Source organism: Oncorhynchus masou, chromosome 30, assembly GCF_036934945.1.
Source record: "Oncorhynchus masou masou isolate Uvic2021 chromosome 30, UVic_Omas_1.1, whole genome shotgun sequence".
NCBI classification, from domain to species: domain Eukaryota; kingdom Metazoa; phylum Chordata; class Actinopteri; order Salmoniformes; family Salmonidae; genus Oncorhynchus; species Oncorhynchus masou.
In genome coordinates this window covers 46,000,030-46,022,469 of record NC_088241.1, presented here as the reverse complement: position 1 = coordinate 46,022,469, position 22,440 = coordinate 46,000,030, and the positions used below count along the sequence as shown (strand labels likewise).

General features: G+C 43.1%; 1 long non-coding RNA gene across 2 annotated transcripts; it reads left to right on the top strand.

The window, feature by feature from the left end:
• Positions 1–788: 788 nt before the first annotated feature.
• LOC135523162 (uncharacterized) lies at positions 789–21,848 on the top strand. Of its 2 annotated transcripts, none has more exons than XR_010452790.1 (4): positions 789–1,082; positions 1,720–1,796; positions 20,582–20,679; positions 21,340–21,848. It is a non-coding gene; the product is annotated as an uncharacterized LOC135523162 (long non-coding RNA). The 2 variants fall into 2 exon arrangements; XR_010452789.1 differs by having other exon boundaries at positions 789–1,086.
• Positions 21,849–22,440: the final 592 nt, after the last annotated feature.

The window sequence follows — 22,440 nt, the reverse complement described above, 5'->3', positions numbered from 1 at the left end:
TTCCCCACAACTTCTCCAGTGTAAGTCTTTGCACCAACACTCCTCTGCTTGGTGCCCTGGTTTCCCACAGCGATAGCATGGCTTGCCACCTCCTGCCTTGTTCTTTAACCACGCAGACACCTTATGCACTTTGGTCAATGCACTTAGCTGTTGTGTGTCTTTATTTGCCATTTCCATTGACGCACTCACTTCTATTGCTCTCTGCAATGTTAAGTTACTCTCAGTCAAAAGGCGTTTCTGAATTGCCTCGCTGCTCATGCCACACACTAACCTATCACGTAGAGTGTCACTCATTGATCGCCCAAATTCAGTGTTCAGATAACTGTTTCAATACAGCCACAAACTGTGAGATTGATTCCCCCTCCTCTTGATTTATCTTATGAAACTGGAATCTCTCTGCGATTATCAGTGGTTTGGGAGAATAATGTCATTTTAAGGTAGCCACAATTTCATCATATGATTTATCACCAGGTTTTCCAGACGTTACTAGGCTGCGCAGTAGATTGAATGTTTTTCCTCCCATAACAGTCAAAAATGTTGGCACTTCTGTTGGACTTCTGCTTTAATTCCATTTGTCAACACAAAGTACTCAAAACGTTCTGTGTAAGAACTCCATTGTTCCACAGATTCATCAAATGCTCCTATATTTCCGATCAATGCAGACCTTTTCGGTTTATTTTTCTATCTCACACTTTTCAGATGGTCCCTTACTCCCAGGCCTTTTTTTCTTCTTTCTTTTAAGTCACGCTGACTTCACTTCCTCCCTCAGAGAAACTCTTCCAGTCCCTCGAGGCTCTCTTGCCGTGACATCAAAGGCTAGCAAGCATCACTCTACTGGCTAGTTCGACGTTTTGTTTGCGTCTTTCTACAGAGAGAAAAAAGATAACGAATTTAACTCAGACTTTCTGCCGAAGATGATGAGCACAAACGTGAAAACGTTTCTTCCTCGTCGCCAGTTTTGTCGTATAGCACACTGTATTACTTATACAACTAATATAAGGACAGGACATGAGACCAGAGTAGAAATGAACGTGGGCATTGTTTAATGCGTTTTACAGGAAGAACATTCCAAGCATTTCAACGTAGGTAAGCAAGGGGGGTTACAGGTGCTCTAAAGGGACAAACTAGAATATCAATACACAGCATTGACTGTATGTTTGTTTTACTCCAACTCTGTGTCGTATGTGTCGAACTGCTTTGCTTTATCTTGGCCAGGTCGCAGTTGTAAATGAGAGCTTGTTCTCTACTTGCCTACCTGGTTAAATAAAGTGAAATAAAGAAAATAAAAAAAATAGATGTCATCCTCTTCCTAGAGGATGTTGGCTGGTTCAATTCGATTGGATATCTAATTTATTATCTTTAGTTTGGTCTGTGTATTGGTCAAAAATGTATTTTGAAAATTAACAAGTCAGATCTGGTATAAATTAAATGAAAGTATCGCTCTTATCGTGTATCCTGCCCATGGAATAAAGTTGTATGAAAATGCTTGTCTTCTAAAATAACCAAGCTCATGGCCTGAGTAGGTCGGATTAGGCCTAGTTGATGCTTTGCCTTGTAAATTAACATTAAGATCTGTATGCCTAGAATAATCCCTTGTAATGCTTTTGATGCTTTGTAATTTAAGTGTATGCCTTGTGTGTGATTTCATTCATTTTTACAAAGTTATTAAATAACACGTGCGTTTTGTGTTCACTTCTCATGACCATTTCTTGTTTTTAGTCAGCTCAACTCATATACTTGATCACCGACAAACAATTGGCATGCATAAAGAGATGGAGAAAAAAACAATTCTAGAGGTTAGTGTGCATTTGCTTAGCAAACACCAGCGGAATTGAAGGAAAAGATACCCGTTTTGAAACTGTTATCTGACAAGATGTGTTCCAAAATAGTTTATTGGGAAAAAAAACATGAGCAAAATGTTGAATATGTTGCCTCAGAGTGAGAGTTGGCACCTTTTGAAGCAGCTAGAAAAAATGCTCGAAAAATTGTGTCAAGACACAAGAGCACCATGCCCACAACTCTGCTGGACCATTCCCAGTGAAATCTCCATTCACACCATGGTGGGAACAGGTGAAGACCCAGTACAATTGTTAGGTCTCGAAATGTGAGACGTATGGCAAGTACTTTTGCTTTCAATTTCAAGTGAAATTGTCCACAAGCCATGGATGATTTTAATTGTCAAACCGCTGTTTGACAATGAAGGCAATGCAGGTATTTTAGAGGTGCTTAAAGCAAACTTTCTCACTCTTCGAGGTCAATCTCAAACAGACTGGCCTAGGGCCATGGCCTGTAAGCAGGGCACACTAACTTTTCGAACAGTATGCAGATTGACTATGGAAACATTTCTATTAATATTTTGGCCATGAAACACCATCACCTGACAATAACATGTTACTAACAATGCTCAAACAAAAAGCAGGCTGGTCTCTATATGTTTTGTTATTTTGATTTCAAAATGGAGATTGGAGAAATGGAAAACGTCCTGTTTACGTTTTTCATTTCTGAATTTTAAAAAAGAAATTCATAAATCGATTTGTTTCTTAATTTATTGTGACAATTGGACATGGAATAACAGAAAATGTAAAACATTTTTTATTTTTTTATACGTGGAAGTGCACACCCCACTCATAGAATATTAATGAGCTTAGGGGGTGTATTTACAGCCTATGTTAGCACCACAAAGAAATTATTAGACTGTGTGAGTGTGACAGGAAAATAAAATACTTATGTTAGCTAAGATGCATAACTTAATATGAAGTTAGCATGCCAATAGAACAAACTCAACAACAACTTAACAAAGTTGGCTTGCACTAGTGAGCTAGCTAGCACTAGCTAGCCCTAACGTGTTACTGGCTATGTTCATGCTAGCTAGTAGTAGCTAGTGAAAGTAAGTTAGTCCATCAACCTGATACAAGATGAAGCTGCCCGGCCAGAGCTACATGCTGCGGAAAGGTTAGATTTCTCCATTGCTTTTCTGTCCCTAACTTAGCTAAATGTTCTTCCAGCTGATGATGCTTATTGACTGAGTAAAATGAACAGCAGTTGCTGTAAATGGTTACCTATCTGGTACTTTGCATAGCTAACTTTGCTTACACATACAGTGCATTATGAAAGTATTCAGACCCCTTCACTTTTTCTTAATTTCGTTATATTACAGCCTTATTCTAAAATGGATTAAATAAATGGTTTCCTCATAATGACAAAGCAACAACATTTTTTGTAGTTGTTGCAATTTTATAAAAAATAAAGACAGCCATTACCTTATTTAGATAACCTTTCAGACCCTTCAGACTCGAAATTGGGCTCAGGTGCATCCTGTTTCCATTGATCATTTTTGAAATGTTTCTACAACTTGATTGGAGTCCACCTGTGCTAAATTCAATGGATTGGACATGATTTGGAAAGGCACACACCTGTCTATATAATGTCCCACAGTTGACAGTACATGTCAGAGCAAAAACCAAGCCATGAGGTCGAAGGAATTATCCGTAGAGCTCCGAGACAGGATTGTGTCGAGGCACAGATCTGGGGAAGGGTATCAAAACATGTCTGCAGCATTCAAGGTCCCCAAGAATACAGTGGTGTCCATCATTCTTAAATTGGAGAAGTTTGGAACCACCAAGACTCTTCCTAGAGCTGACCGCCTGGTCAAACTGAGCAAATGGAGGAGAAGGGCCTTGGTCAGGGAGGTGACCAAGATCCCGATGGTCATTCTGACAGCGCTTCAAAGTTCCTCTGTAGAGATGGGATGACCATCCAGAAGGACAACAATCTCTGCAGCACTCCACTAATCATGCCTTTATAATAGTGGCCAGACAGAAGGCACTCCTAAGTAAAAGGTACATGACTGCCTGCTTGGAGTTTGCCAAAAGGCACCTAAAAGACTCTCAGACCATAAGAAACAAGACTCTCTGGTCTGATGAAACCAAGATTGAAGTATGGTGGTGGCAGCATCATGCTGTGGGGATGTTTTTCTGGGGCAGGGACTGGGAGACCAGTCAGGATCAAGGGAAAGATGAACAGAGCAATGTACAGAGAGATCCAAGATGAAAACCTGCTCCATAGCGCTCAGGACCTCAGACTGGGGAGATGGTTCACCTTCCAACAGGACAACAACCCTAAGAACACAGCCAAGACAATGCAGGAGTGGCTTCTGGACTAGTCTCTGAATGTCCTTGAGTGGCCCAGCCAGAGCCAGGAATTGAAACTGAACAAACATCTCTTCAGAGACCTGAGAATAGCTGAGCAGCGATGCTCACCATCCAACCTGATAGAACTTGAGAGGATCTGCAGAGAAGAATGGGAGAAACTCCCCAAATACAGGTGTGCCAAGCTTGTAGCGTCATACCCAAGAATAATCAAGGCTGTAATCGCTGCCAAAGATGCTCCTACAAAGTACTGAATAAAGGGTCTGAATACTTAGCAAATGTATTATTTCAGTTTTTTATTTTTAATAAACTTGCTGAAATTTCTAATCCATTTCAGAATACTGCCCGCGGAATCAAGCCAGATGAATACTCGCCTTTGAGTAATGACTTAACTCCCGCCGCCTGTGGGACATTTATTTTGAAGACACGTATAAATAACAACTGCACGAGGACAGACAGTGACTGACAGGCTGACACACACGTTACAGTTACTTCTAGACATTGCACAAAAAATATTTTTCAAAGATTTCAAAGAAAAGGAAAGTAGACAGTGAATGTAGGGTGTTCCAGCAAGTGTGGACATAGACATTATTCTTTATTGAGGTATCAGGGAAACTGTGTGCTTAGCGTGCAAAGAGAGCATCGCTGTCTTGAAAGACTACAACTTGTCCCAACACTTCCAGACAAAGCAGAGAAGTATAGGACAATGTATTTTGAGCAGAGGCCAAGTGCATCGAAATAGTTGCTTTCTTAGTTGCAAGGACTTTTCACAAACTGCATTCAGCAAACAACGTAATTGCAATTCTGGGCCGATGCCTTACTGCTAGTTGGGATTTCTCCTTGGCCCTGGATGAGAGCAGTAATGCACGTGACACGACGCAGTTGTTGATATTCTTAAAAGGCATAACCCCAGACGTTGAAACCCTGGGGCTACCCCGCCGCCCCAAAGGATACAAGATGAAGTAGCTTAGCTGAACCCAGATCAGAAAATTATTTTCCTGCATTGCATTATTCATCAGGAGGTACTCTATAAATGTGTTCTGAAAATCAGCCATGTTATGGATACAGTCACTAAAGTGGTGAACTTCAGAAGAGCAACATTTTTTAAACCACAGGCAGTTTGTCTCACTGTTGGAAGAGACAGAGTCTGGTCATGCATATCTCCCCTACCACACAAACGTGAGATGGCTGAGTTTGGGGAAAGTGCTTAAAAGGGGACCCGAAGTCGGAGATTGGTGAGTTTTTGCAAATGAAAGGAAAATATGTGGATTTCCCTCATCTGCAAGATATAGAATGGATGGCTGATTTTGCCTTCACAATGGACACCATGGCCCTCATGAATGAACTGAATTCCAAACTACAGGGGAAGGGCTTTTCTGCACATCAAATGTATAGCCTTGTCAAAGCCTTTAAGGGAAAAATGACACCTCCTGAGCCGTCAAGTAGAAGCCAAAAATTTCACGACCTTCCGACACTACTAGTCTGTTCCCTATTAGATGACCAGCGGGAGAAGTATACATCGCTGCTGCGTGCTTTGAACGGTGAGTTTTCTTGTTGTTTTGAGAATTTCAAAGTGTTGGAAAATGACATGCTGTTGGTTTCCTCTCTTCACCTTCAATGGGGATAACGCTCCCACTGACCTGCAACATGAGCTTATCGATCTTCAGTCTGATGCAGTGATTGAAGAACTATTCAAACCAATGTCACTGGCGAGGTTCTATGCATCTCTTGATTAACAAAACTTTCCAAAGAATAGGAATCATGCTCAGAAGATATTTGTGCTGTTTGGGTCAACCTATGTATGTGAACAGACATTTTCAGTGATGAAATATAACAAGTCAAGGCACAGATCATCTCTTACTGACTCTCACATCTCAGCAATCCTGCCCATAGCGACGTCAGAAACTATACCTGACTTCACTGCTCTAGTCAATGTCCATCAGAGACTTCACTCCTCACACTGATTCAGTAGTTTAAATGTAATGTTGAGCTCTCTCTCTTTCTTGTGTTTTTGTGCATATCCATTAACAAGACTTCTGTCCGTGGTGCTGAATGCACAGTGTACTTTTCCCTCCGTGTAGTTCATTGCATGTTTAATAATGAAAATACCTACCAAAAGGAAAACATGGATGTAGTTTATTTCTGTGCATGTTAAAAAAGTAAAATAAGTAGCATATCTGGACAGGATTTACAGTAGATATATCTGTCAACACATGATATAATCCTGTAATATGATTCTGGCCTGCGATGGCATAAATATATTCTAATGTGGCCCTCCATGGAAAATAGTTGCCCAGGCCTGCTATAGGGCGTAACTATAGTGCATGGGTGGAGAAGCACAGAGCAAAGTTGTACTTCAAATTAAATTAAATTCTATAAAATTATAGGATATTTACATTGACTGGAAATACACTATATATACAAAAGTATGTGGACACCCCTTCAAATGAGTGGATTCGGCTATATCAGCCACACCCGTTGCTGACAGGTATATAAAATAGAGCACGCAGCAATGCAATCTCCATAGACAAACATTGGCAATAGAATGGCCTTACTGAGCTCAGTGACTTTCAATGTGGCACTGTCATATGATGCCACCTTTCCAACAAGGTCGTTCTTCAAATTTCTTTCCTGCTAAAGCTGCCCCGGTCAACTGTAAGTGCTGTTATTGTGAAATGGACATTTCTAGGAGCAACAACGGCTTGGTCGCGAAGTGGTAGGCAACACAAGCTCACAGAACGGGACCGCTGAGTGCTGAAGAGCGTAGCGCATAAAAATCGTCTGTCCTCAGTTACAACACTCACTACTAAGTTCCAAACTGGCTCTGGGAGGAACGTCAGCACAAGAACTGTTTGTCGGGAGCTTCATGAAATGGATTTCCATGACCGAGCAGCCGCCCGCAGACAAGCCTAAGATCACCATGCGCAGTGCCATGCATCGTCTGGAGTGGTGTAAGCCGCTGGAGCAGTGGAAACGTGTTCTTGATAGTGATGAATCACGCTTCACCATCTGGCAGTCCGACTGACAAATCTGGGTTTGTCGGATGCCAGGAGAACGCTACCTGCCCCAATGCATAGTACAAACTACCAAGTGTGGTGAAGGAGGAATACTGGTTTGGGATGTTTTTCATGTTTTTGGACTAGGCCCCTTAGTTACAGTGAAGGGAAATCTTAACGCTACAACATACAGTGAAATTCTAGACGATTCTGTGCTTCCAACTTTGTGGCAACAGTTGGGGAAAGCCCTTTCCTGTTTATGCATGACAATACCAAGTAGGCTAAAATAAAAAGTAATAATGAAAAGTAACACAATAAGAATAACAATAATGAGGCTATATACAGGAGGCACCGGTACCGAGTCAGTGTGCGGAGGTACAGGCTAGTTGAGGTAATCTGTACATGTAGGTGGGGGCGAAGTGACTATGCATAGGTAACAAACAAACAGCGAGTAGCAGCAGTGCACAAGAGGGGGGTCAATGTAAATTGTCCAGTAGCGATATTTATGAATTGTTCAGCAGTTTAATGGCTTTGGGGTAGAAGCTGCTGAGGAGCCTTTTGGTCCTAGACTCCAGTACCGCTTGCCGTGCGGTAGCAGAGAAAACAGTCTATAACTTGGGTGATTGGAGTCTCTGACAATTTTATGGGCTTTCCTCTGACACGCCTATTAAATAGGTCCTGGATGGCAGGAAGCTTGACCACAGTGATGTACTGGGCCGTTGGCACTACCCTCTGTAGCGCCAAACGGCCAGATGCCGAGCAGTTGCCATACCAGCAAGGATGCAACCGGTCAGGATGCTCTCGATGTTGCAGCTGTAGAACCTTTTGAGGATCTGGTGGCCCATGGCAAATCTTTTCAGTCTCCTGAGGGGGAAAAGGTTTTGTTCTGCCCTCTTCAAGACTGTCTTGGTATGTTTGAATCATGATAGTTTGTTGATGATGTGGACACCAAGGAACTTGAAACTCTCGACCCGCTCCACTATAGCCCTGTCGATGTTAATGGGCGCCTGTTCGGTCTGCCTTTTCCTGTAGTCCACGATCAGCTCCTTTGTCTTGCTCACATTGAGGGAGAGGTTGTTGTCCTGGCACCACACTGCCAGTTCTCTGACCTCCTCCCCATAAGACGTCTCATCGTTGTCGGTGATCAGGCCTACCACTATTGTGTTGTCAGCTAATTTAATGATGGTGTTGGAGTCGTGTTTGGCCACGCAGTCGTGGGTGAACAGGGAATACAGGGGGGGACTAAGTACACACCCCTGAGGGGCCCCAGTGTTAAGGATCAGCAAGGGAGACGTATTGTTGCCTACTTTTACCACCTGTGGGCGGCCCATCAAGAAGTCCAGGATCCTTAGCTTAGTGATGAGCTTTGTGGGCACCATAGTATTGAACGCTGAGCTGTAGTTGATGAACAGCATTCTCACATAGGTGTTCCTTTTGTCCGGGTGAGAAAGGGTGGTGTGAAGTGTGATTGACAATGCGTCATCTGTGGATCTGTTGGGGCCTTATGCGAATTGGAGTGGGTCTAGGGTGTCCGGGAGGATGCAGTTGATGTGAGCCATGACCAGTCTTTCAAATCACTTCATAGCTACCAACGTGAGTGCCACAAGGTGGTAATCATTTAGGCAGGTTACCTTCGCTTCATTGGGCACAGGGACTATGGTGGTCTGCTTGAAACATGTAGGTATTACAGACTCGGTCAGGGAGAGGTTGAAAACGTCAATGAAGACACTTGGCAGTTAGTCCGCGCATGCTTTGAGTACACATCCTGGTAATCCGTCTGGCCCTGTGGCTTTGTGAATGTTGACCTGTTTTAAGGTTTTGTTCACATCGGCTACTGAGAGCGTTATCTCACAGTCATCCAGAACAGCTTGTACTCTCGTGCATGCTTCAGCGTTGCTTTCCTTGAAGCGAGTATAAAAGGCATTTAGCTCGTCTGGTAGGCTCGCGTCACTGGGCAGCTCGCGTCTGGGTTTCCCTTTGTAGTCCGTAATAGTTTTCAAGCCCTGCCAAATCCGACGAGCGTCAGAGCCGGTGTAGTAGGATTCAATCGCAGGATTCAACCCTCGTGCACAGAGCAAGGTCCATACAGAAGTAGTTTGTCGAGATCGGTGTGGAAGAACTTGATTGTCCTTTGGGATGAATGGGAACGCTGACTGCAAGACAGGCCTAATCTCCTAACATTAGTGCCCGACCTCATTAATGCTCTTGTGGCTGAATGGAAGCAAGTCCCTGCAGCAATGTACCAAATTCTAGTGGAAAGCTTTCCCAGAAAAATGGAGGCTGTCATAGCAGCAAAGGGGGCACCAATTGCATGTTAATGCTCATAATATTGGAATGAGACGCTCAAAGAGCAGGTGTCCACATACTTATAGTCATGTAGTGTACTTCAAGGGGTCTTAAAATTCTAAATCAAATAGCTAAAAGATCATGGCTAAGACAGGGTTTGGTCTGTAGAGGGTTACGGTGAATTACCACCAACTGAACTGGAGTATGGACCTCATTCATCTTTCAGTTGCCCACATAGGTATATGCTTGTAAAAACCAATGAGTATATGGGAGAGGCAGGACTTGCAGCATGTCATGCGTCTGAAATAGAAGCTAGTTCTGTTTGCCTGGTTAAGCAGACGCCCGCGAGCAGTTTGGATGAAATGATTGCAGAACATGTATGTGTACATTTATTTTGCAAAGCTTGCGCACACAACGCTTGCGCACGCAACAAGGGGCGTCTGGTCAGCATGTCACTCGTCAGTGTACGCTCCTGCTCTACCCCAATGTTTTAAACTCAATATGCAGTTGTCTGGAGCATCTGGACTAACTGTAATTCTAACATAGCCAGGTAGGCTGCGACAATGTAGTCTCTAACATATGTTTATAACATTAACCCTTTTAATCTTGTGTGGTAGTCAGTTGTTAGATTTCTGTGGGTGATTCTTAGTGGTTTCTGTTCCTATGCACATTGTTCATTTGGCCAAGTCCTTCTGATTTGTGAGATGGAAAAATCTGTTGGTGTCCTTGAGCAAGGCACTTAAAATGAATATCTGACTCCTTAAAGATGATTTAGCAATATGCAAGAGACTATAGTTGAGTTACAGGAATTGGCTATCAAGAAAGGTCTGAGAATGGAATTCTAAATGCAAGTGTATTTAATTAACATTGTAAAATTAATGATAACATTATACAAAGGCATAAAGCTTAAGTTACAAAACAATACTAGCTTAACAAGGCATTATTCTAGGCATGATCAGAGAGGGAGAGAAAGGCATTTTGTCCCCTCCATGGGGGAGGGCTGACTACCCCTTAAAAGTCTTGGGCCATTTGCCATTCAGAGGTGACAGAGAGCACAGTTTAGGGCCAAGCCTACAAAATCCCCCCTAGACAGAAGCTGCACGTTACTGTACATGAGCAGCCTGTGTCAAATACATGAAGAAACGGCTCACACCACATGAGAGCTTTACTTTCTTGAGTTCAAAGTCCAGCTTTTGGAACCCAACCTCTATAGTCTTCGAGCCGTATATTTTTCTGGGGGAGATTTGACAATGTGCTTCAGACATGTACATGTCTCTAGGTACAGATTACTTCAACCAAGCCAAAGAAAATGTTATTCATTGTTGAGGGCAGAGAAATTGCATCAGATCAATCAGTTCTCAACATTTGGTTGAACATAATTACAGTTAAGAGTTTCCAGTCACTGTTTGGCGTTGTGTGTCGGTCAGATCGGTTGATCTGGTCAAAGATAACCTAGAAGTTTATCAAGTATGAATCAGATGGATATGAATGGAATGCAAGACCAATGAATGCATAATTAATGTTACACTCTATCAGAAGTGTTAAATTGTACTTTCCTTTGAGAAAGAGAGAAAGTTCAGATTGAAATTGCCCCCCCTAACCCGGAGGAGGTTTACCTTGAAAGTATGAAAACCATTACAAATCATCTCAAGACCAATTTCTGTTGTTGAATGACAATGAAATAAAATCATCATGTTAAAAGCAATAGAATTTTCTCTAAAACAGTTAGATAACAAAATTAAAGGTGACACATACAGTATGTCTATGTGTAGTGAGAATTACCATCAATCAATATAAGAATTTAAAAAACGAATCTGTTTGGTTGCAAAATTATCTCTATTTTCTCCACCTTTATAAGAGTAATTGCAATGTCAAACTGGTTTCTAAATCGGCAGAGGGTCTGACAAGTAAATGTGTTTAGACCCAATCAGGAATTAGAGAAAGGACTGCGTCTTTAAACATGGATTAAATGGTATGTGACTAAATCCTTGTTCTGTCTCTGCAGACAGCTGTCGTATGCAGCAAAATTGATTTCAAACCTGACAAAATCACATGAATTAAAAAACAATGCTATCTTTAGCAAATCACCTATCAGATGAGGATGAGAGTAAAATTATCAACAAAACTTGGGAGTGAAATCCAAAGCTCACCCACTGCTTGTATAAATCAAATATTAATAATTCAGTAGTTTGTAAACCCAAAGTGCAGGGGTCTAAGGTCTAAAGGCATGAGTTAGGCAGTGAGCCTCCATCTTGAACACACATCATGGTGGTCAACAGGAAGATTTAGCCATATGCGCCATATCAACATTAAATGATCCCTTGCACATCCACATAAGCCATTTGCCTAGCAAATATAACGTTGGGTTATTCTCAAGGCAGGACAGAAACATTCAACAAGTAAGACATATAACATACATTGAACATATAAGATAGACAAACGCAGGCCTATATTTGGGTGAAGGAGTTGCCTTGGCCAAGGTCTGGAACAATCTGGAACACAACAAATTGTGGAAAAAGCCAAGGGGTGTGAATACTTTCTGAAGAAACTGTATGTCAAAGTATGTTAAATATGGTTGGGATCGGCTAAACTTTGAACATTGAGATATTAAATAAATGATAGAGACAAAAGCCTTGAATAGAAAGTTTGTAAAAAGCCAGAAGGCTTTGGAATGTGTTTGATGGAGAAGAGGAGAGCGATGTGTTAATATAGTGAAGACGGATGGATATGTGTGGGTCAGGAGGTGAGGGGTGAGGTCAGTTCCCCTTAAGGGAGTAATCAGGGTTAGTATCTGGTTACCTTCTTTCCTGTGGAGCCATAAACTGTAAGGAGCAGGAGTGTCTTAAGTAGGATGTATATAAACTCTGATGTCTGAAATCTTTAGCTGTCAGTTTTCAGTTCTACAGAACCTTTGTGGAATTATTAAACTTGGTTAAACCTGCTTTTAATCAGGGCAAGGTGACCGGAAACATGACCGAATATAAACAGTGTAGCTATTCCCTCCGCAAGGCAATCAAACAAGCTAAGCGTCAGTATAGAGACAAAGTAGAATCTCAATTCAACGGCTCAGACACAAGAGGTATGTGGCAGGGTCTACAGTCAATCACGGATTACAAAAAGAAAACCAGCCCCGTCACGGACCAGAATGTCTTGCTCCCAGGCAGACTAAATAACTTTTTTGCTCGCTTTGAGGACAATACAGTGCCACTGACACGGCCCGCAACCAAAACATGTGGACTCTCCTTCACTGCAGCCGACGTGAGGAAAACATTTAAATGTGTCAACCCTCGCAAGGCTGCAGGCCCAGACGGCATCCCCAGCCGTGCCCTCAGAGCATGCGCAGACCAGCTGGCTGGTGTGTTTACGGACATATTCAATCAATCCCTATCCAAGTCTGTTGTTCCCACATGCTTCAAGAGGGCCACCATTGTTCCTGTTCCCAAGAAAGCTAAGGTAACTGAGCTAAACGACTACCGCCCCGTAGCACTCACTTCCGTCATCATGAAGTGCTTTGAGAGACTAGTCAAGGACCATATCACCTCCACCCTACCTGATACCCTAGACCCACTCCAATTTGCTTACCGCCCAAATAGGTCCACAGACGATGCAATCTCAACCACACTGCACACTGCCCTAACCCATCTGGACAAGAGGAATACCTATTTGAGATTGCTGTTCATCGACTACAGCTCGGCATTTAACACCATAGTGCCCTCCAAGCTCATCATCAAGCTCGATACCCTGGGTCTCGACCCCGCCCTGTGCAACTGGGTACTGGACTTCCTGACGGGCCGCCCCCAGGTGGTGAGGGTAGGCAACAACATCTCCACCCACCTGATCCTCAACACTAGGGCCCCACAAGTGTGTGTTCTGAGCCCTCTCCTGTACTCCCTGTTCACCCTCGACTGTGTGGCCATGCACGCCTCAAACTCAATCATCAAGTTTGCGGATGACACAACAGTGGTAGGCTTGATTACCAACAACGTCGAGACGGCCTACAGGGAGGAGGTGAGGGCCCTCGGAGTGTGGTGTCAAGAAAATAACCTCACACTCAATGTCAACAAAACTAAGGAGATGATTGTGGACTTCAGGAAACAGCAGAGGGAACACCCCCCTATCCACATCGATGGAACAGTAGTGGAGAGTGTAGTAAGTTTTAAGATCCTCGGCGTACACATCACAGACAAACTGCTCTGCCCACAACCGTAAGGCTCTCTAGAGGGTAGTGAGGTCTGCACAACGCATCACCGGGGGCAAACTACCTGCCCTCCAGGACACCTACACCACCCGATGTCACAGGAAGGCCATAAAGATCATCAAGGACAACAACCACCCGAGCCACTGCCTGTTCACCCCGCTATCATCCAGAAGGCGATGTCAGTACAGGTGCATCAAAGCTGGGACTGAGAGACTGAAAAACAGCTTCTATCTCAAGGCCATCAGACTGTTAAACAGCCACCACTAACATTGAGTGGCTGCTGCCAACACACTGACTCAACTCCAGCCACTTTAATAATGGGAATTGATGGGAAATGATGTAAAATATATCACCTACACCTGTTACCAGTCATTTTGACATCTTGGGGAGATGAGAATCGTAGGCTGAATAATTCTAGAATACGGATTTAGGAAGTCTGAGTTTATTCAAAACGACCGGTCGTAGCTTTATAGTAAATGGTAAGGCCCGGAAGGTAAACTCATACAGGCTGGTACCTGTAGGGTAAGTCCTAGGGGGTAACTCCCTAGTAGGTTGGTTCCTGCTAGTACTATAAAGTCAATAGTAAATCCCAGTGTATTAATACCTCTGATTACTATTAATATAGGGTGAGTCCCGGAAGGTAAGCTCACACAGGCTGGAACCTGCGAAGGGTGAGTCCTAGGGGGTAAATACCAGCGGGGTTGGTTCCCTGTATAGCTACAACGGGGTGAGAGCCTAGTTGTATTGGCCATAAAAGTGTGAATGGAAGATTAGTTGTGTGCCCTGTTGGGGTGGTGAACCATGGCAGATTATGTGGAAATAGGAAGACAAGTCTGAATAATTTTGGTGAAGTATTATCAATAATAGGGATATTTGAGGAGATACGGCACAAAGACATTAAGAAATCCATATTCTCCAGTAATAGATTTGCAGACGTTTATGGTATCGGTTTTTGAATTATTATCCGGGGAAGTGTGTAGTGCTATCTTAGGAAATAGTGAATAGATGTTGTGTATAATCGACGGGAGTTAAGGAATCTAAGATACCCTGAACACCGTCAGGTATCTATTGATATGGCGACAAACAAACCCGTTTCTCCCTGTAATATAGAGATAGTGGAATTGAATCAAGCCATGGAGGCGCTAAAAGAAGCACACAAGCATTCTACCAATTTTGCTGGAATATGGGAAAAATTTAGCAAATTAGATAAAATTGGACAATATTTTCCTGCTGACAGTGAATTCAAATCAAATAAAGAATGCAGGGAGGCAATTATGACTTGGCACAAGGACATAAAAACAGAACCAAAAACGTAATATACCCATGTTTTAATGTCAGCATTCTATCAACAGAAAATGCGTAAACCCAGAAATTGTAACACCAGTACTTTACTACAGAAGGGCTGGGAACGGGAGTGTAACACCAGTACTTTACTACAGAAGGCCTGGGAACGGGAGTGTAACACCAGTACTTTACTACAGAAGGCCTGGGAACGGGAGTGTAACACCAGTACTTTACTGCAGAAGGCCTGGGAACGGGAGTGTAACACCAGGACTTTACTACAGAAGGCCTGGGAACGGGAGTGTAACACCAGTACTTTACTACAGAAGGCCTGGGAACGGGAGTGTAACACCAGTACTTTACTACAGAAGGCCTGGGAACGGGAGTGTAACACCAGTACTTTACTACAGAAGGCCTGGGAACGGGAGTGTAACACCAGGACTTTACTACAGAAGGCCTGGGAACGGGAGTGTAACACCAGTACTTTACTACAGAAGGCCTGGGAACGGGAGTGTAACACCAGTACTTTACTGCAGAAGGCCTGGGAACGGGAGTGTAACACCAGGACTTTACTACAGAAGGCCTGGGAACGGGAGTGTAACACCAGTACTTTACTACAGAAGGCCTGGGAACGGGAGTGTAACACCAGTACTTTACTACAGAAGGCCTGGGAACGGGAGTGTAACACCAGTACTTTACTACAGAAGGCCTGGGAACGGGAGTGTAACACCAGTACTTTACTACAGAAGGCCTGGGAACGGGAGTGTAACACCAGTACTTTACTGCAGAAGGCCTGGGAACGGGAGTGTAACACCAGTACTTTACTACAGAAGGCCTGGGAACGGGAGTGTAACACCAGTACTTTACTACAGAAGGCCTGGGAACGGGAGTGTAACACCAGTACTTTACTACAGAAGGCCTGGGAACGGGAGTGTAACACCAGGACTTTACTACAGAAGGCCTGGGAACAGGAGTGTAACACCAGTACTTTACTACAGAAGGCCTGGGAACGGGAGTGTAACACCAGTACTTTACTACAGAAGCCCTGGGAACGGGAGTGTATTGAAAAAGAATTGCGCTTCTGCTTTAATGACGGGGTTGAACCCTCAAAACAGTAATTGCGGGGGTAGTAGATTTAATTCAAGACAATGTTTTGAGAGTGGAATATGACTCACCTTGCAGACGTGCGAGGGGTTAATAGGCCCATAGAGGAAATTGCTAACAACAGTTTCAATGGCCATGATAAAACTAAGAAACGTAGCGGAAAAAAAATCAAAACGTAAGGAGACAGCTCCCTGTTTTAGATGTGGGACTATCGGGCATTGGAAGAATGAGTTTATGGTGATACTGGAACCTAGTGCATTAGCATATCACTTTATGACGACTCATGTGACATGGATTGGTTATTGGTAACTGGGGGACCAATGGGAGGACAGAGGATGCTGTTATTCAAATATCACAAATTATATTTGTCAGGAAATAACCCATGTGTTACAGTGTGCATATCCTCAGTTGGAACCAAGATATAACCAAGGGTACGGGCTGAATTCTGGAGATTGAGTGTACATCAAGAGACATCAGGCGGGTGTGTTGAGCATTGATTTGAGAGACACACTACTTCGAACAGTACCTGCAGTGGTTAAGATCGTCATGTCTCTCCTTGGGAGGGTGCATAGTTTGCACGTGAAGTGAGGTCCAACTGCATAATGGGTGAGTGAAGACACCATAACACTTGAAGCCGAGCGAGAGAGAGATTCCACTGTAAGAGATACAGTTGGTTGGGTCTGGAAACTACTGTAAACATCATAGCTGGTTTGGGGTTCAACTGCTTTATGGGTTAATGCATCATATGATAGAGGATAGAGGGGTAATTGTACTGTGAACAATATGTTGAAAGCATTGATGTAAAAGCAGATGCAGCGCTGAGTTCCCTCAAGAGGATGGAACGTGGATTAGGGATACGCACTTGCATATCAGGTGTTGGTGCCTATCAGGTGAAATGGAGAAGATGGGGAACAAAGTGAAAATGACATGACTTGGGAACACCTCTCGGAACCTGGGGCCTAAAGGGGAAGACTGGGTGAAAGCATGAGGAAGCTTTCATTTTTGTGGAACCCAGCAGGAAATGATCTTGGAGCCATAGAGTCAGGTGAAGAGAGAGTGGGAATTGTCAGGGTTTCAGACTTCGGTTTTCATGCATATATAAATATGCATAGCTTATCACATTGTTAATACTGTTATGCTTTATGTTTGTTTTTGTTGCTTTCCAAGTATTGTGCTATCACTCTCTTAGGAACCAGAAGGGGGAAGTGGAGAAACCACAGCCATTCCATCTGACATATAACAAGACCGCAGATTCAGCTGGAATGGCATTTTGTTATGGGATGATAGATGGGAATACAATTGTGTGATCATAGTACAGAGGCCATAAGTCGCTTGCATATGTGAACCTCGCGTGACTGGTTGTTCATTTGTTTGTTTCTTTAATTCATGTTCTATAATAATTTCTTCGTTTTTTTACATTTCATGTTTTATTATAATTGTTTATACATTTTAAGTCGGTTCCAAGTTTATGTAAAGTGAAGATTAGGATGCTATTGTTCAAGAGGAAGGACTGTTGGGATCGGCTAAACTTTGAACATTGAGATATTAAATAAATGATAGAGACAAAAGCCTTGAATAGAAAGAGTTTTTGTAAAAAAGCCAGAAGGCTTTGGAATGTGTTTGATGGAGGAGATGAGAGCGATGTGTTGATATAGGGAAGACGGATGGACATCTGTGGGTCAGGAGGTGAGGGGTGAGGTCAGTTCCCCTTAAGGGAGTAATCAGGGTTAGTATCTGGTTACCTACTTTCCCGTAAGGAAGAAAAAAAAGTGTAAAAAAAACTGTAAGGAAGAGGAGTGTCTTAAGTAGGATGTATATAAACTGTGATGTCTGACATCTTTAGCTGTCTGTTTTCAGCAGTACAGAGCCTTGCAGTATCAGTGGAACACTGCAGTTACGTGACATTCCGGGGACATCCTAATGACAAAATGTTTGTTTGGAGGTTATCACCCGTGAAATTTCCTGTGAAAAATATCCAATTGAAACTTCATGTGAAATATCATCAACATGTGAAGTGTTCCAAAATCACATGGTTTCACATGTGAAATAAAATGTTACACGTGTAAAATGTGAAAATTTCACATGTGAAAATTTCACATGTGAAATCATGTGATTTTCCACATGTAAAATCATGTGTTTTTTTCTGTAACAAGGGGCACTCTTGACCATTCCGAAGTCTAGGTTGAAAACTAAAGGAGATCAAGCGTTTGCCGTTAGGGCCCCTAGACTTTGGAATGGTCTGCCATAAGATATTCAGTGCCTCTTTTGATATCCCTGCTGAAGACTCTTTTATAAAGATGTTTTAATGAATGATTTAAATGGATGATTTTAATTAGCTATGTTTCTTTCATTTCTCCTGCCTCTTATTTTTGTTTCTTGTTTAGTACTTTTATTTTATTACTTTATGATGCGAAGCACTTTGTTGGTTGTATTGAACCATTATTATTAACATCCAGTCCATCATTAACTCATTACACTATTTGAGTATATTTTGTTCACCTTTTAGACTGTGTGGTCTGTTAGTTTACTGTGTCTGGGTCTTGTCATTTCTGATTCACATTGTGATAGCGGAAGTTTAACACAACCTTTGGAAGAGATGAATGACAAATGTATCAGACATGTATGGTATTTGGGGCTTTTGGAGATGCTACAGTGGGGAGAACAAGTATATGATACACTGCCGATTTTGTAGGTTTTCCTACTTATAAAGCATGTAGAGGTCTGTAATTTTTATCATAGGTACACTTCAACTGTGAGAGACAAAAATCCAGAAAATCACATTGTATGATTTTTAAGTAATTAATTTGCATTTTATTGCATGCCATAAGTATTTGATACATCAGAAAAGCAGAACTTAATATTTGGCACAGAAACCTTTGTTTGCAATTACAGTAGTAGTTCTTGACCAGGTTTGCACACACTGCAGCAGGGATTTTGGCCCACTCCTCCATACAGACCTTCTCCAGATCCTTCAGGTTTTGGGGCTGTCACTGGGTAATACGGACTTTCAGCTTCCTCCAAAGATGTTCTATTGGGTTCAGGTCTGGAGACTGGCTAGGCCACTCCAGGACCTTTAGAAGCTTCTTACGGAGCCACTACTTAGTTGTCCTGGCTGTGTGTTTCGGGTCGTTGTCATGCTGGATGACCCAGCCACGACCCATCTTCAATGCTCTTACTGGGGGAAGGAGGTTGTTGGCCAAGATCTCACGATACATGGCCCCATCCATCCTCCCCTCAATACGGTGTCGTCGTCCTGTCCCCTTTGCAGAAAAGCATCCCCAAAGAATGATGTTTCCACCTCCATGCTTCAAGGTTGAGATGGTGTTCTTGGGGTTGTACTCATCCTTCTTCCTCCAAACACGGCGAGTGGAGTTTAGACCAAAAAGCTCTATTTTTGTCTCATCAGACCCCATGACCTTCTCCCATTCCTCCTCTGGATAATCCAGATGGTCACTGGCAAACTTCAGACGGTCCTGGACATGCGCTGGCTTGAGCAGGGGGACCTTGCGTGCGTTGCAGGATTTTAATCCATGACGGCGTAGTGTGTTACGAATGGTTTTCTTTGAGACTGTGGTCCCAGCTCTCTTCAGGTCATTGACCAGGTCCTGCCATGTAGTTCTGAGCTGATCCCTCACCTTCCTCATGATCATTGATGCCCCACGAGGTGAGATCTTGCATGGAGCCCCAGACCGAGGGTGATTGACCGTCATCTTGAACTTCTTCCATTTTCTAATAATTGCACCAACAGTTGTTGCCTTCTCACCAAGCTGCTTGTCTATTGTCCTGTAGCCCATCCCAGCCTTGTGCAGGTCTCCATGTTTTTCCCTGATGTCCTTACACAGCTCTCTGGTCTTGGCCATTGTGGAGAGGTTGGAGTCTGTTTGATTGAGTGTGTGGACAGGTGTCTTTTATACAGGTAATGAGTTCAAACAGTTGCAGTTAATACAGGTAATGAGTGGAGAACAGGAGGGCTTCATAAAGAAAAACTAACAGGTCTGTGAGAGCCGGAATTCTTACTGGTTGGTAGGTGATCAAATACTTATGTCATGTAATAAAATGCTAATTAATTACTTAAAAATCATACAATGTGATTTTCTGGATTTTTGTTTTAGATTCCGTCTCTCACAGTTGAAGTGTACCTATGATAACAAATTACAGACCTCTACATGCTTTGTAAGTAGGAAAACCTGCAAAATCGTCGGTGTATCAAATACTTGTTCTCCCCACTGTATGTCCAGGTCATGACAACAAACCCCGTGACCACCTGGTAAGTATCTATAGACAAATAGCCACACATATCTTCCATTGAAGACATCCATTCATGATTATTAAAGTCAAGTTAGAAGTCCGCCCAGTTTAATAATCAAGTACAGGGTTAAATTTGGCATACATACTACAACTTAACCAGCTTCCATACAGCAAAATAAGAACGGATTTCCTCCTATAGGGGAATAGAGCACCTTGGACTCTGTGACAAAGCTCATGGGTGATCAGAGATTTATGCCAGATTCTACAATCAGGTTTTATGCTTGAATTTTATTCTCCCATTTGTCTTTTCTCTCTTCCAGGTCCCTCCCTGCTCTCCATCGACTCCCATGAACACCTGTGTCCCCCCATCCCACTCACGCGCTCCTTCACCTACTCCTAACCCAATCTTGGCAGCGAGGTGTGTGGGTCCTTCATTCCCTCACTATGATGAATTCAAGCAGTTTGGGTAAAATCCTCAGTAAATGTGTTGTTTTCAATAACCAACCAGTGAAATAAAGCTCCATCTGGTCCTGTTTCTGTATGACCTCAGCCGGATGGATTTTTCTCTCCTAATGTGAACATGGTGGTTTGACATCTGGTGCCAACCATTAAAAATTTGACAGCTAGGCCAATGAAATGCAGCATTTTTTGTTTCATAATGACATACAGTTGAAGTTGGACGTTTGCATACACTTAGGTTGGAGTCATTAAAACTCGTTTTTCAACCAGTCCACAAATTTCTTGTTAACAAACTATGGTTTTGGCAAGTCAGTTAGGAAATTTTCTTTGTGCATGACACAAGTAATTTTTCCAAAAATTGTTTACAGAGAGCTAACAAGATGCACACCCATAGCAGAGTGAGAGAAAGAGCAATGACGTGGTGCACATATCTGCACATAATGTGACGTTGTACGCAATTTTTGGGGATCACTTTTGGCTCGTGAGCACTACTTTCAGAACTACTGGCTAAAAAGTATATAAAAGTATGGGAGAATCTCTTTAATATCCCTATATGTGAGAATGCTGTTCATTGACTACAACAGCTCAGCTCAGCGTTTAATACCATTGTCCCTTCCAGGCTCGTCACCAAGCTTAGGACCCTGGGACTGGACACCTCCCTCTGCAACTGGATCCGAGACATACTGACGGGCCGACCCAGGTGGTGAGGGTAGTTAACATCACCACTGCACAGTTGGCTTCAAAGAGATGCATCCACAGCTGAAGTCTGAAGTTTACATACACTTAGGTTGGAGTCATTAAAACTCGTTTTTCAACCACTCCACAAACTTCTTGTTAACAAACTATAGTTTTGGCAAGTCGGTTAGTACATGACACAAGTAATCTTTCCAACAATTGTTTAGAGACAGATTATTTCACGTATAATTCACTGTATCACAATTCCAGTGGGTCAGAAGTTTACATACACTACATTGACTGTGCCTTTAAACAGCTTGTAAAATTCCCAGAAATTATGTTACATTTACATTACATTTAAGTCATTTGGCAGACGCTCTTATCCAGAGCGACTTACAAATTGGTGAATTCACCTTATGACATCCAGTGGAACAGCCACTTTACAATAGTGCATCTAAATCATTTAAGGGGGGGGGGGGTGAGAAGGATTACTTTTCCTATCCTAGGTATTCCTTAAAGAGGTGGGGTTTCAGGTGTCTCCGGAAGGTGGTGATTGACTCCGCTGTCCTGGCGTCGTGAGGGAGTTTGTTCCACCATTGGGGGGCCAGAGCAGCGAACAGTTTTGACTGGGCTGAGCGGGAACTGTACTTCCTCAGTGGTAGGGAGGCGAGCAGGCCAGAGGTGGATGAACGCAGTGCCCTTGTTTGGCTGTAGGGCCTGATCAGAGCCTGGAGGTACTGCGGTGCCGTTCCCCTCACAGCTCCGTAGGCAAGCACCATGGTCTTGTAGCGGATGCGAGCTTCAACTGGAAGCCAGTGGAGAGAGCGGAGGAGTGGGGTGACGTGAGAGAACTTGGGAAGGTTGAACACCAGACGGGCTGCGGCGTTCTGGATGAGTTGTAGGGGTTTAATGGCACAGGCAGGGAGCCCAGCCAACAGTGAGTTGCAGTAATCCAGACGGGAGATGACAAGTGTCTGGATTAGGACCTGCGCCGCTTCCTGTGTGAGGCAGGGTCGTACTCTGCGGATGTTATGGCTTTAGAAGC